General features: G+C 48.1%; 1 protein-coding gene across 3 annotated transcripts in view; it reads right to left on the bottom strand.

The window, feature by feature from the left end:
* The window catches only part of POMGNT2 (protein O-linked mannose N-acetylglucosaminyltransferase 2 (beta 1,4-)), a 36,866-nt gene extending 31,973 nt beyond the window's left edge, over window positions 1-4,893 (bottom strand). For all 3 annotated transcript variants that reach the window (XM_053258731.1, XM_053258732.1, XM_053258733.1), the window contains exon 1: window positions 4,497-4,893. The gene's annotated coding sequence lies outside the window, so the exon portion shown is untranslated. The remainder of the gene's footprint in view (window positions 1-4,496) is intronic.
* Between the last annotated feature and the right edge of the window lie 10,774 nt (window positions 4,894-15,667).

The raw sequence follows: 15,667 nt of genomic DNA on the forward strand, positions 1-15,667 counted from the left end.
ATCACCCCATTCACATGGCTGCTTTGGGGCAAAAAAAAGATGGGACCCAGTAGAGATACATTTCCTGCTCATGCAAATAAAACAGGACACACAAAGAGGACATCTGTTGTGACATCCCAATGCATCCCTTGGGGTCTATGGGAGGAGAGCTGGTCTTGCGGCAGCAAGCATGAATTGTCCCCTTGGCTAAGCAGGGCCCACCCTGGTTTTCATTTGAATGGGAGATGTGTGAGCACTGTAAGATATTCCGCTCAGGAGATGGGGACACTCTGGGAAGGGTACCTACATGCTTGCATGCAGAAGGTCCCAGGTTCTCCACCCCGGCATCTCCAAGATAGGGCTGAGAGAGACCCCTGCCTGCAACGCTGGAGAAGCTGCTGCCAGTCTCTGTAGACAATATCAAGCCAGATGGTCTGACTTGGTAGAAGGCAGCTTCCTATGTTCACCCAAATGACAGAGCACCCCTTTCCCATGTGATAAAGAGACACATCAGGAGATCCGCACAAGACATTTCAACAGGCTCTCTCTCAGCACATCACCTTTCTAATCACACAAGCAGGAAATGTATCATCCATACTTGTTTTAGTATGCTGGTGTTTTAGAGCCAGTTAACATCACTTTACTTTCCCTGTTTGTTAGGTATCTAGGCTAGATGCTGCCAGACAAATAGATTTAGTGCTTCAATTACAGGAGAGCCAAAATGGGCCCGATCCCCTTAGCTATGGATTTTAGAAGTCTACCTGGGGGCATGAGTCAGCAAAAAAGGGGGAAGGTGCCAGTCAGCAAAAATGGGGGTGTTGATTTAATTAAGAACCCACCACTTTCCCCACTCCCATAATTCAAGCACTGGTTTGCATGTGTGTTGAACACTTGACATCCTCATCCCAGTTGTCAAGATTTTCTTCAGAGGTCCTGCTTTGGGTTCCCCTGTCATTTAAAGTAAGGCAGGAAACTGCTTGGGGCAGTGCCTTTTCTACAGTGGTGCCAAAGCTCCAGAACTCCTTACCAGGAGAGGTTGTTCAACCCACCCCTTCCCTGTTGGCCTTCCAGCTACAGGCACAGGCTGTGTTACTTAGGAAGGCATTTGGAGCTCCCAAGCAAAGAGGAGATTACTTTCCCTTAGTTGTTAGGTTAAGCTTCTCCATCCTGTGTTGGTTTTAGCTTTGATTATTTTAGTCTGTTGTTTTTACAGGAACACAGGAAGCTGCCATATACTGTCAGACCATTGGTCCATCTAGCTCAGTATTGTCACAGACTGACAGTGGCTTCTCCAAGGTTGCAGGCAGGAGTCTCTCTCAGCCCTATCTTGGAGATGCCAGAGAGGGAACTTGGGATCTCAGATGCTTTTCCCAGAGCGGCCCCATCCCCTAAGAGACATATCTTATAGTACTCACATGTAGTCTCCCATTCTTATGGAACAAGGGTGGACTCTGCTTAGCAAAAGAGACAAGTCATGCTTGCTACCACAAGACTGGCTCTCCTGATTGCCCCCCCCCGCCCACACTTTATTATCATTTTTTACTGTGATTAGCTGTTTTGAAGGACCTTGGGCACAAATGGCAGGATATAATATTTTAATAAATAAATGTACCCACAGACTGCCAATGATCCATGTTAAGGGAAGCTGGACTGTGTAGTAATCGAAACATATTCCAAATTACTCAGCCAATTGATTCAATTATATTTAACAGGAGGAATAACTGTCCCTGTTCAACCCCGGCACAGAGTTCCCCGAATGATTGTGGCTGACGACTACCCTCTGTTTCTTTTTTAGATTTAAGCCCTTTGGGGACAGAGAACCATGCTGTTGTTGTTGTTATATGTAAATTACTTTGAAAACTTCCTTTGTTGAATAGTGGAGTATAGAGTAGAGCCAGTATGGTGTAGTGGTTAGAGTGCTGGACCCCAAGTTCAGGAGTCCCCAAGTTCAAATCCCAACCCACGCCATGACTCTGAGCCACATTCCTCAGCCTAGCTTACCGTATTTACCTGAATACAAAGTGACTCTGAATGTAAGACAATGCCTTAAAAGACAAGAGGCTAAATACAGGTTATACCTGTATTTACACCAAAAGAAAGAGGAATCTGAATCTAAGACAAACCACCACCACCCATATGGAAAGAACTGGGGAAAAGCCTCGTTTTAGATTTGGGTAAATACAGTATCTTACAGGATAAAGATAACTATGAGGATAAAGATAACTATGTACACCGCTCTGGTACATAGTAAGAACAGGATATAAATGTAATAAATTCACAAGTAAATAATCAGCATTTATCATTTCAGCATTTATTAGTTCAGCATTTGCAAATTCAACCAGAGTTGACTAAATACGATGGGACACAAAACAGGAGGAAAAATCAGCCTCAAAAATATGACCCAAGGACCAAACTACATATTAATTAATCTGTCTTTAAGGTGGACTAAGAGTGGACTGGAACTGGTCTTTTTAAGCCCCCAAACAGTTGTGGGGAGTGATTTAGCACAGGAGGAAAAATAATTGTAAAGAGGCTAGCCCTTTCCCGCTCCACATATTCTGCAAATAACTGATTTAGGGACAAACAGCCACTATGGAAGGGAGAGATTTGGGGTATAAACACAATGCAGCAGAGGGGAGACCCCTCACTGCATTCCACACTCCTGCACCAAATCAGATGTCCCAGAGCTATTTGGGAGCTAAAAAGTTCCACTTCTGGTTTTCTTGCCTTAAACCAATTGCATCTAAAGTAAAGTGCAATTTTGCCTCAAGTCGACTTGATCTTTGCTTTAACTCACAATATTTGAATGTTATCTAAGCCAGATTGGAAACCATAAATATTATAATAGTGCACACATCTGCTGGTCTTGTGGTAGCAAACATGACTTGTCCCCTTAGCTAAGCAGGGTCTGCTCTGGTTGCATTTGAATGGGAGACCACATGTGAGCACTGTAAGATATTCCCCTCAGGGGATGGAGCTGCTCTGGGAAGAGCAGAAGGTTCCCAGTTCCCTCCCTGGCTTCTCCGAGATAGGACAAGATTAAAAAAAAAAAAAAAATAGGGCTGAGAGAGATTCCTGCCTCCAGCCTTGGAGAAGCTGCTGCCAGTCTGCCAGTATATGGCAGCTTCCTATGTCCTATGTTCCTAGGACTCATTCATGCAGTTTGGGGACTTAATTCAAAATTGCAATAAGCTACTTGGTTGATTGCTGTATGAGAAATCAGCACTTTATAATCTGCATACATAAGCAAGGACGCAGGCCTGTTTGAGAAGCGTGGATGAAAAGACCAAGCACGTGCCAATATACTGGATGAATTTATGTCTGAGGTGACTCTTGAAGATCTCTTCTGACTTGAACATTCCAAGGACGAGCTCAGATATATGCACACATAACTCCGTGACTGAAACATCAAGTGATGGTTTTAAGTGTCAAAAGCCATCGGAGTTCAAAGCACAGGCAGGGCTTTCATATCACCTCACATTATCTCAGACATGATACTTTCAATGAAGGCAGTTCATGCTTCAGGTTATGGAGTCCTCAGATTAGGAGACATTATTGAAAGATGCATATTCATTTGTGAAGCATACCTCAACACTCTAACTAGGTTGTACGTAGACTGAAAACACAACTCACAAACAGGAAAAGCATCATACAGGGATCAGACATACGTAAGCAAATGCCCAGACGTTATGCCCAGACAGATCAATTCATAAGCTAGTGAAATAAACTCATAGAACACTACATGAAACAAATAAAATAAAATGAGGAGCAATTACACTCAATGACTAACTATGGGATATGCACCTAGGAAATATCTGGTGCTCTTTAAACCTTGCTACTTGTGCTTTCTGTCTATGAAACACTGTGATTTAAAGAGTTGTAGTAGAATCTTGTTTAAGTCTGGGATGTTATATTCAAGGGGTTGAATAGCACTTGCTGCATACATACTGTGGATTGTAAAATAGCCGTTTCAATGAATAAAGAAAGGAGCTTTATTGATCCTAGAAGACAAGTGTTACAACACAAGACAATACTGACATTTTCCAATTTTTAGTAAGCACCATATATAGATTGTGATTTTTTTCTTTTCTTTTTTAAAATCACGAACAGCAACGTGCAAAAAGAGAAATAAAACCCATTATAAGTGACCAGCTCTTTGAAACTTATTTCAGCCCTACGGCTGGGTCTGTTTCTTTTTTAACTACCCTACTTAAACGGATGGTTCTCCACCGCTCTCCCCAACAGCTCCTTTCAAGCATCAGTGGCACGAACACATGGCAAGGGAGAAGCCCCCCAGAAGACCCAAGAAATCTCTCACATCACAGCTTTGCACTTCTGAATGCTATCAAAACACTAGGCGCTTAGCAAGCAGGGGAGATATGGGATTTCTTAGCACATTCTGATCGACAGCATTCAAGTCTGGGAACGAGTGTCGATTCTTAGTGCAATCTATTGCCGCCGCCAGCCCCCATCCCTGCAGCACCCTCTACCGGCCAGATGGCAAATCGACTCCTCACCTCCTATTGCTGGCGATGATGTTGATGTTGCTGCTCGTTCTTAGGAGGACACTGCAGCAGTTCTTCCTGCTGCTGCTGCTGCTGCTCCCAGTCGGCTGCTGGTCTCTGCGTTTGGGTCTCCGCCCACCAGTGGAAACGCACAACTTTGCCTCACACAACGCAGCCGCCGCAGAAGCACCAGTCAGGGAAAAAGCAGCCTGCGACCCCCTGGAAGAGACGTCTCCTCCTGGCTGTCTTTACCTACGCAAGAGCAGGCGTGCTCCCCCAGCTCTGCTTGCGCTTGTGTTTTTGACCAGTCCTTTTAGTCGAGCACTGCTCCCAGCCAGGACACACGCTTGCTCATGCTCAGTGCCGGCATGGTCCGTGTCTCGAGCCTTCCTGCCAGCCCCTGAGCTGCCACGGTGCATGCTGGGGACTGTAGTTTTTCTGCTCCTGTTTGCATGCCCCCAGCTGAGCGTGTCGTTTTGTGTTTGGCTGGACTCTCATGGAGACGACGAAGTCGCACTTGCTTTTCGCGCGGCTTTGGTTCTGTCAGGGCTTAATTTCGAGCAAAGGCTAGCCAGGGTTCAGGCTCGGATCGCTTTCAGTGCCAGAGTTCAATCCTGAAATGTGTACTACGAAAGTAAAGCTTTCCCCTATTTCTGTGTAGTCCCATAAATCTGGAATTAGGATCCCAGATCCATGGGCGTGGATTTGAAAAAGGAATGGATTCATTCCATGTGGGAAGGGGAGAGCCGCCCACAGTATTATTTATTTATTATTTGATTTCTATACCGCCCTTCCAAAAGTGGCTCAAGGCAGTTTACACAGAGAAATAACAAATAAGATGGATCCCTGACCCCAAAGGGCTCACAATCTAAAAAGAAAGGTAGGACAGATACAAACAACAGTCACTGGAGGCAGGGGCGTAACGAGGCTGGAGTGGGCCCAGAGACAAAATTTTAAAATGGGCCCCTCGCTGATACACACACACTCACTTCACATGTGACTTGCCTCTGGGGGGCCCTCGAGGAGTGGGGGCCCCCAGGCTAGTCTACGGGTAGACCGGGCCTCCGGCATTGGGGAGACGTGAAGCTCGCGTGCCGCATGCGCATGCGCAGAAGGCTTGTCGGAGCCTTTTGCATTGAGGAGCAGTCAGGAGCATTTCTACAGTATTTCTACATTTCATTTCAAGGAGCATTTCTACAGGAGCATTTCTACAGTAAATACGAGCGCTGGAGGGGGCAAAGCGGCGGGAGGGGTAAGTAAACCCTCCCCGCCCTTAAAGGAACCCCCTCCACAGTGCCGGACCACAGCTGTGCGGTTCCGTGCACACCCCTACCCCAGGCAGCCGCCTCCCCTTGCCTAATGGTAGTTACGCCACTGACTGGAGGTACTGTGCTGGGTGTGAATAGGGCCAGTTACTCTCCCCCTGCTAAATAAAGAGAATCACCACAACAAAATGTGTCTCTTTGCCAAGTTAGCAGGTAACTAACTTGGCAAAGAGTTATCAAATAGCTTTTCATATATATTCAAGATTAGATTGCAGTGGGTGGGGGCAATATATTTGTAGTCGCTTTTTACATCTCACAATAACCAGAGATACAGGCATTCCTAGCTTAAAATCCACTTGGAACTCCTAACCCCATACTAGGGATGTGCATGGTCTGGACCAGTCCGGACCGGCACCGAGGGGGGGGGTCTACCTTTAAGGGGGGGTAGAACATACCCCTCCCGCTGCTCTTCCCCCTCTGGCACTGTAGTTTAAAGTGAAGTTTTTGGGGCGGCAGCGTTCCTCGCTGCCGCCCCTGCCCCCATCGTCGCCTGGAAGTCTCCTTAATAGTAACACGCATGCGTGTGTGGCGGCGCATGCGCGCCTGTTGCCGCCATGCATGCGCGCGCCGCCTACGTCACATGCAGCGTTCTACCCCCCCGCCCTTAAAGGTAGACACCCCCCCCCCGGTGCCGGACCGCCGGACCGGTCCGGCTCCGAACCGGTTTGGAGGCCTCCAACATGGCCTCCGGACCGGTTCGTGCACATCCCTACCCCATACTCCCTTACAGGGGCGTAACTACTATTAGGCAAGGGGAGGCGGCTGCCTGGGGCCCCCCATGCCTTGAGGGCCCCCCCGAGGCAAGTCACATGACTATACTGTGAAGTGTGTTTGTGCGTATCAGCGAGGGGCCCATTTTAAAATTTTGTCTCTGGGCCCACTCCAGCCTTGTTACGCCCCTGCTCCCTTAGCGGGACCCCTGGCTTCACTGAGCCCCTAAACTCTTTTTTAAAATATCTTTTTTAAAAGTCCTCCAAATTATTATTCTAGAAATTAATTTCTGGGTCTTTAGCAACTACTTTGTCTGTTAGTCATTCCATATGCGAGGTGTAGTGGTTAAGAGTGCTGGACTAGAACCAGGAAGATCAGAGTTCAAACTCCTGTTCAGCCATGAAACTCATTGGGTGATTCTGGTGGCAAAATTCTTCCAGTGGCAAATTTTGGTCGGGCGGGGTGGTGGTTAAACTTTAAAAGGGAGGGAGTTCAAAAATATTTTTTAACGTTAAAACCGCTGCAGCACGGCAACGTGGTGGCGAAGAGGGCGGAGATACCCCTCCTAATCCAAGCCCATCTACCTCCCAAATGACAGCGTGCGTGTGCACAGAAAGAAAGGCCTGATTTCGGGCGCTAGCTGTCATTTGGGAGGTAGGCGGGCTTAGATTAGGAGGGGAATCGCCACCCTCTTCAGTGCATTGGCGGCAGAGAGGGCGGAGATACCCCTTCTAATCCAAGCCTGCCTACCTCCCAAATGACAGCTATCACCTGAAATCGGGCCTTTCTGCGCACGCACAGAAAAGCCTGAAATCAGGCAATAGCTGTCATTTGGGAGGTAGGCAGGCTTGGATTAGAAGGGGTATCTCCGCCCTCTTCGCCACCACGCTGCAGCGCGGCGGCAGTTTTAACATTAAGAAATAGATTTAAACTCCCCCTCACTTTAAAGTTTAAATGCTGCCCCCAAGACTAAAATTTGCCGCTGGGGGGATTTTGCTGCCAGAGTCACCCAATGAGTTTCATGGCTGAACAGGAATTTGAACTCTGATCTTCCTGGTTCTAGTCCAACACTCTTAACCACTACACCACACATATGGATTGACTAACAGACAAAGTAGTTGCTGAAGTATCACCCTTTACTTCACTTTAGATACTTTAGTAGTTGCTAAAGTATCGCGAAAGTATCGCCGCCCTCTCTGCTGCCACACTGCTGCACTGTGGTGGTTTTAACGTTAAAAAACATAGATTTAGCCGCTGCTTCCTCCCTTGCTGCTGGGGTCTGCAAATCTGTGGCCACCCCAGTGGTGAGTCGCAAACCTAAGAGGGTGCAACTCAACTGCAATGTTGCACAGTCAGTGTTGTTAGCACGGAGCCTTCCCCACCTGTGCTAGGAGCAGGGATGGGCTAGGAAGTGCCCTGCAGACAACAAGTCCGCATCCCTCTTGGGCACACAGTTTGCTATGCAGCGTGTAAGCCAGACCTTGGTGGGGTTTACATAAGAAGGCGCTTTCTTAAGTATCCGGTGCCCAGGCGGAGCCATTCAGGGCTCTATAAATAGCTAAGACTAGTACTGACCTAGATGACCATCAGTCTGATAAAACTGATTATTTCCCTCTATGCCATTGGGGGTTTTGCTGCTTGTCAAACTTCTGTTAAAAACACAGAGTGAAGTTGAAGATTTAGGACTACCGCTGCTGATTTTACATCAATTACTTGACTAGCAAGCTAGAGGTTGCTGGTTCGAATCCCCACTGGTATGTTTCCTAGACTATGGGAAACACCAATATTGGGCAGCAGTGATATAGGAAGATGCTGAAAGGCATCATCTCATACTGCGTGGGAGATGGCAATGGTAAACCCTTCCTGTATTCTACCAAAGAAAACCACAGGTGTAATGGTTTCAGCTCTGTGGGCGCCAGGAGTCGAAATTGACTCGGTGGCACACTTTTACTTACTTTCACATACCAATATGGGACACTACATGAAACATGGCCATGTAACACTAGAGCTGTAGTTCATGCCTTTCTTTGCATGTCTCTAATACTATAAATGAGGAAGGGATGTTTTGTTTTAATTTTGTTTTTTACATTTATATCCTGCTCTTCCTCTGAGAATTCCAGAGCAGTGTACATGGCTATATTCATCCTCACGACAACCCTGTAAGCAGGGGCAGATTAAATGCATTAAACTTTACATACCCACACAGTATGTAAGCAGTTTGTCTACAGCTGCTACCAGTTCAACTGGCAGCCATTCAGTGAGGCCTTTTTGATAGCTGCTCTGGAATTTACTCCCCAACAAGATGCAGGGTATGACTTCCTTGACAGTCTTTAACAGAGCTTTAAAAACACACTTCTTTATTCAGGCGTTTGGCTGTGTGTAATGGTTTCAGCAGCTTTAACTGTTTTTATTCTTTATTGTTTTAATCATTTGTACACCACATAGTGACTGATGAATGAGGCAGTATGAATATGCAATAAAATGCATACATACATAATACTGTCTATACATTCTGGCAGGAGCTCTCCAGGGACCTCTCTCAGCCCCACCTGGAGCATTTCCAGGCAGGGCTTTTAGCTTGCTTCTCCTCCAGAATGGAAGAGTTCACATATCGGCCAGATTTACTCTGAAGTCCCTCCGAACTATTGGGGAGCACTTCACACAGAATTTGGGTTTTTCATTAGGCATTGGAAGTTAGCCCAATTTATGTCTGGGGTAAATAAATCCACTTTTTGCATCATTGTGTTTTTTTTGAGGGGGGGGGTCTTCAAACTCACAGTAAAGCCTTGCAGTAAAGCCTGCTGTCTGAAAATGCTCCTGGAGATACAGGGTGTAATGCATTAAAGCCTTTGTTTCAGAGCAGCTCACGTGAGGGTGGGGAAATGCTGAATCATCCCTGGCGAGCTGACTGGCTGGGCTTCTCATAAAACTGTTGGCAGGACTGTTGGCAATGCTATCTACCCCTGAGCTTCTCATAAAACCAATCTGTATTTCAGGTAGAATTAACATGCTGCTGCCACAACCCCTCTTATTGACAGAGCTTGAACCTCCTTGGGCAGTATCCCAGGGAAATCTTGTTATTGGATAAATACAAAAACCTTCCACATGTAGGCCTACATGTTATGAGAAAACTGATAGCTGCTGAGCTCTTGAGAACACTTTTGCACCAGATAAATCTCCTTTCTGCCCTCCCTTTTTCTTGAGTTAAAAACCAACTCTGAGAGGCTTGTAGAAAGAAAAGAACAAAACAACAACAACCTAGTTTTATTCAATTACTACAGACTGCTTCCATCTGAGGCCTTTAGGTTTTATATACACTCAAAAATACTTAGTAGGTTACAAAAATAGGTTGTTTTAGGCTTCAGTTTCAGGTTGCATTTAGGCATGCGTAAAAGTTTACAGAGTCTTTGCAACAACAACAACAAAAATATTTATATACCGCTTTTCAACAAAAGTTTCCAAAGCGTTTTTACAGAGAGAAATAATAAATAAATAAGATGGCTCCCTGTCCCCAAAGGCCTCACAATCTGGAAAGAAACATAAAATAGACACCAGCAACAGTCACTGGAAGTACTGTGCAGGGGGTGGATAGGGCCAGGAGTGGATAGGGCCAGTTACTCTCCCCCTGCTCAATAAAGAGAATCACCACATTAAAAAGGTGCCTCTTTGCCCAGTTAGCAGGGGTGGGTTGAGTGTAGTTAGTGTATCTTATTTTAATTATGTTGCAGGTAAATGATAATAGAAAAGTATCAGGAATATGCAAAGCACAGATACAAATAAATATAAGTATCTAACACAAAATCTGACTAACAAACTGTTCCCTATGCTGAATTCCCTTTTCCTTGAAAACTCACCCAACATCTGATGAGAATCAAGCTTCCTGCAATCCTGTCTCTCAAGGATCTGCAGTTATTCCATATGAGGAACTTCCATGCTAGCTTTGACCATAAGCGAGCAAAAACTCCATGCCCCTCACTAAGCCTTTCCGCACACGCTTCTCCAGCACAGACTGCCCTTCTTGTTCCCAGAATTCCCAGCAACTGCTGTCTAGGTCCCACCCACCTGGTGTACTGATTGGCTACCCTGGAGTTCACACCAGCCTGTCAGTCGAGACAAAGGTTCACTCCCTGTTAACTCTTTAGAGCAGGGGTGGGGAACCTTGGCCCTCCAGCTGTTGTTGAACAATTATTGTGGCTGGGGATGGTGGGAGTTTTAGTTCAAAAACAGCTGGAGGGCCAAGGTTCCCCACCTCTGCTTTAGAGGGAGGGGAGGCTGATCACTACACAGGGATATACCTGGGACTTTCTGTATGCAAAGCATGTCCTCTTCATAAGGCAGAGGTCAAAGCAAGGGGGAAAGAGAAACAGATCGAAAGGGAGGTTCTGCCTCTCCTTCCAACTTGCCTCCTACACCCACTACAAATGATCACAACAGGCCCCCATGCATCACTATCTTCTGTCCGATCATGCAGCCTTTTAATCTGATCTTCCCCCAATATCTCAGTGCTAAAATTAAAAATTCACAGTGTCCAGACTCCTGCCATTGGGCAGTCCTCGCCTTGTAGCAAGGAGGAATTCATGCCATCCTTAAGTCAGAGTGGCCAGTCTTTTGCCTGGCAAAGGAATAACAATCAGAGGCTTGGAACTGTCTCTCATATTAGCTAGTGTTTGCATGCATAATTAGATATTCCCAGGATGACAAGATTGTTAAACATCTTTCCAGTAAATTAATGTAAAGCTTTAACTGTTGGAATGTTTGGCCCTGATAAGTCAATGCTCATCTGGGGAAAACGAAGTCTTTAATAGCTGAGCACTCCCTCCCCACAGCTTGTGCATTCTGATACAATGTATTCACATAATGATCTAGTCCAGGGTTTCTTAACCTTGGGCCCCCAGATGTTGTTGGACTGTAACTCCCATCATCCTCAGCCACAAAGGCCATGTCTGGGGATGATGGGAGTTGTAATCCAACAACACCTGGGGCCCAAGGTTAAGAAACCCTGATCTAGTCTAATAGTAGCAAATAAACCTAAAAGGATGGAGTCGCAAAAGAAACTGTGCCCCTAAGTTGACAGATTATTGCTGAAAGCTTGGTAAAGGCCTGAAAATTATCAAAGTCCATTGTTCTAAGGAACAGCCATTGTTTCAGTTGGACAACCCTATTTATCTGAGCACAGGAGCTGACCTCGAGTAAGGTCACTAAGGGGCTATTCTCACAATTAGCAAAAATCGGGCTAGGAGAGGCTAGCCCGATTTTTCCCGGTCATGAGAACCACCAGGCTCGGCTGCAAGCCCGGTGGTTCTAGAGCGGGTAACCCTCTCAAGTACCCCTCCTCTTAGCCCGGGTTTGCGGAGCGAGCACTCTGCAAACCTGGGCTATCTGGTCGTGAGTAGCTGAGGTGCGGCTCAGCGGCGTGACTACTCATGAGTAGACCCCCGGAGGGGAGTCAAAAAGCTGCCTCCTGGCTCCGGGGGTCTCCCCAGTATGCCCTGCACGCTCATGCAGGGCATACTGGGGCTTCCAGGGGCCGCGTGGCCCCCAAGCTCCCCAGCCCCTGCCGGCTCCGTCACGGGGCCAGCAATTGTGTGGGTGGCTGATCTGGCCGCCCAGGGTTCCCTCTGCGCTCGTGTGCAGAGAAAGCAGGCCTAGCCCACTCTCCCCACTCACCACCACGTGAGACCCGGTCCTAAGTATATTTAGCTCAACATTGTCTATATTGTCAGGCTTTCAAAGGGGTTTTCCCTGGACCTACCTGGAGATGCCAGGGATTGATTCTCTGACTTTCTGCATGCGAAGCATGTGTGCAACCATTAGGGTTGCCAACATTTTGTTGCCCAAATATGGGATACAAGTCAGTGTGTGAGTGTCTCGGGGCGGGGCCATCTCAAGGGTGGGGCCATCCACACGCTCCTCGTCCCTTCTTTCTACACACCCCTTATACACAGGGTAGAATACAATCAGCCAAATCTGCATCTTGACACTCCTGCTACATAATTTAAAATTTCCCCTGGACTTGAAGAGCTTTTCCCAAGCTTCCCTGCTCCCACCAGAAGGAGGTTGTATAGTGATGATGCTTGTACCATCCACAGTCCCTGTGCAAGTGTGCAAAGGGAAATTCAGGCTGGTGATCCATTTGCATGCCCTTCGTTCAGCAGACAAGGAAACAATTCAGCTCATTCCATCGGGCTTGTCAGAGGTGTGGACGTTTGCTGCCGGATTCCACGGCTGCTCTGCCAGCTGCCTGCCAGCTAGGTAGACGGCGATGCCTGCTCGCCACGCCACGGCAGGCCAGGCAGGCTCCCTGCTTGTAGCACAGGCAGCAGGGGCAGCGAGCAGCATGCACATCCGAGCTCTCCAAGGGTGTGTCGCCTTCACCGCCTCTTGGCTCGCCAGCCGGCCAGCCACATGTGCTCCTCCTGGCCCAGTCGGAGTGTCGTGTCGGTGGCCCCTTGATGAAAGCCTGGAGTGGGGCTCGCTGAGCTGGCTGGGCAGCAGAGGCAGAGGAGGAGCCCCCACAAGCTGCCTCACAGCAGACGCAACAGCTCCAGCCACTTGGCTCATCCTGCAGCTTCCCTGGTGGCACATGTGGGCTGGCAGAGCCAAAATACAGGGGAATGGAAGCCGGATGGGACAGCTACTTTCCCCTGGAAATATGGGACATCCCGGCTAATTCAGGGCTGTTGGCAGCCCTATCTACCAGTGAGCCACTCTCCACCCCAGAACTAAGTCTAAGATTTCTGATTGTCTTGGGGCAGCAGGCTAGCAGGGAGCCTCCACTACTATCCTGACTCTGCAGGAGAAGAGAGAGCACATACGAAAGCTGCTTTATCACACATACAGCGGCAATTTGATGCTGTGAGCAGGTTTGCAATAACATGGGATCAACTTTCAGAGCTGGTAACCAGGTTGTCTGCAGCTTTCTGAACCCACGCCAAGGCAGGAACCTGAAGTTCTCTTTGGGCCTCAAACTGAAATGTGTAACCAACCAATAGGGATGTGCAAATTGATTTGCCCACCAAACAATTTTGTGATGAATCAGGGGCAATGTGCTGATTGGCTTGCAAATCGAACCGCCCCTTAAATGAATGGGCTTGATTCCAGGGCAAATCGAATCACCCCCAATGATTTGTGCCATGGTAGCCAATTTGCATCCATGTTTTTCATTTGCTGATTGGTTTTCTGGCACTGGCTTCCAATTGGCTTGAGATCTCCTCACTTCTTGATTGCCTTGTTGTCATTCAGATCAACTGTTGGCATGGGCAACTGTGCTGGAGGGAGGGAGCAGGGAGTGGGGAGGCCAAAGGAGGGAGTTTTGAAAGGTATATAAGGGGCGGCTTGGAGGCAGAGAGAGCCATTGCTGTTTTATGCCTCAGGAGAGGATCACTGGAGATAGACTGCAGGAGCACGGAAAGCAGAGTGGTGGGGCTGGTCTGGGCTGGCTGACCTGCCTGGCCCCCACACTGTGAGTGGAGAGAGAGACAGAGGCTTATCTGACTCTTTTTTTAAAAAATCCTTTTAATTTGCAGTGCCAACTGCTGCTTTATTCCCCCACCCCCATTTTTTGGTACCAGCAGCACCAATGGTTTTAACTGGGTACTGTTTGGAATTTGATTTGATTATTCTTGCTCAATAACTGGCTTTAATAATTGGGATGCTGTGTGTTTCCCTCCTCACCTCACCCCCATACCAGCAGCCCACTGGGTGCTGTTTGGCATTTATTTCCTTGGTTATTTTTCTTCTTCTCCTCAATAACTGGGATGTTATGTTTTGTTTTGTTATGCAACCCTGCTGCCACCTTTGCTGCTGCTGCTGCTGCTGCTATCTGTGTGCTGCTGCCGATGCCTGGTGGATTAATTTTTGGTTTTTGTAGGCTGGTGATGCCCAGCAGCCTGCCGGGCTCCCTCTTGTTTCAGTTTTGTTTGTTTTGATTGGGTGAGTGGATGGTGGCCACCTGCCCTCCCTCCAGCTTTCATGTCCCAGTGTCTGCTCAGCCCAAGAGTGACTCTGAGGGCAACACCTGGCAAACTCCAACCATACACTCCACTGGAAGCCCCCAGCCAAAGGTGCCAGATAGGTGAGGACTCCCCCCCCACCTCGGTCACATTATTAGAATTAAAGGCCTAGATTAGGTGGTAGGACTGTAGGACAGCCCTGTTGCTTGGTCCCCTCCAAAAGCAGCTCCCCACCCCCGCACAAAGCCTGCTTCTTTATTTGAGGGGATTTAATTTTTCTAGATTCTGCGTGTGCACCACAGTGCTATAGATAGTCCTATGTGTGGCATACAGACCATAAATGGACCAGCCCTTAAAAAGTGCTTCTTCTCTCCCTCACCCCATCAAAGTTAGCGCTTAAATTTTAAAAAACTCCAAGATGTCCAGAAGGGTGCAAGGCAGAGCCAGGAGCAGATCGCCAGGCAGAGGAGGGGGTGATGCTGCTGGTCATTGTGGGCGATGGTGAGAGGGGCCTACTCCCCTAGTCATCCCCACGGCTGTGGTGCCATGCAGGCTCACCTTTCTGGTAGAGCCTGGTCCTGCAGTGCAGCCGCCTGTGGCAGCTGAGGTAGGAGTGGAGTGTGTGTGTGGGGGGGGTCCCCTTGCTCTTCCCTGGCAGCAGAGGAGGAGGTGTCATTGGCTGCTAGCCCAGCCCGCCAGATTGCTCTCTCCATCCTCCCCAATCCCTGGTGGCAGTGCGACACTACAGTCCTCACCACCCATCTGAAAGTGAGGAGGAGCAGGAACAACTTCTGCTTCCTGTACCTTCTCAGCCCCGAACGTAGGGCGACGGTGGTGGAGGCCTCCAGAATGAACCGGCAGCCCCAGTGCCACCACCACCACCACCACCAAAACGGTCCCAGACCGAGAGCAGCATGGTGTGGGACCACTTTGAGCTCCACACCATACTGTCTGCATCTGCTGCAGGACCCAGGTCAGCAGGGGTAAGGCCCCACACATCTTGGGATGATGGGCTGGTTGAAGAGCAGTATATAAAATGTAGTTGTAGCAGTAGTAGTTGCAGCACCTGCGACAGCATCCTGCTTCTGCTGGCAGCAATAGGCCTGGTGTGTCCTCAGATAGTGGCGAGTTCTCAGATAGCCTGCGTGGTGGGTACAGTAGGTGGGCGAGTGGTCTAGTTGCCCAGAGCCTCATC

The sequence above is a fragment of the Hemicordylus capensis genome, chromosome 6 (assembly GCF_027244095.1).
Source record: "Hemicordylus capensis ecotype Gifberg chromosome 6, rHemCap1.1.pri, whole genome shotgun sequence".
In the NCBI taxonomy this organism is placed as follows: domain Eukaryota; kingdom Metazoa; phylum Chordata; class Lepidosauria; order Squamata; family Cordylidae; genus Hemicordylus; species Hemicordylus capensis.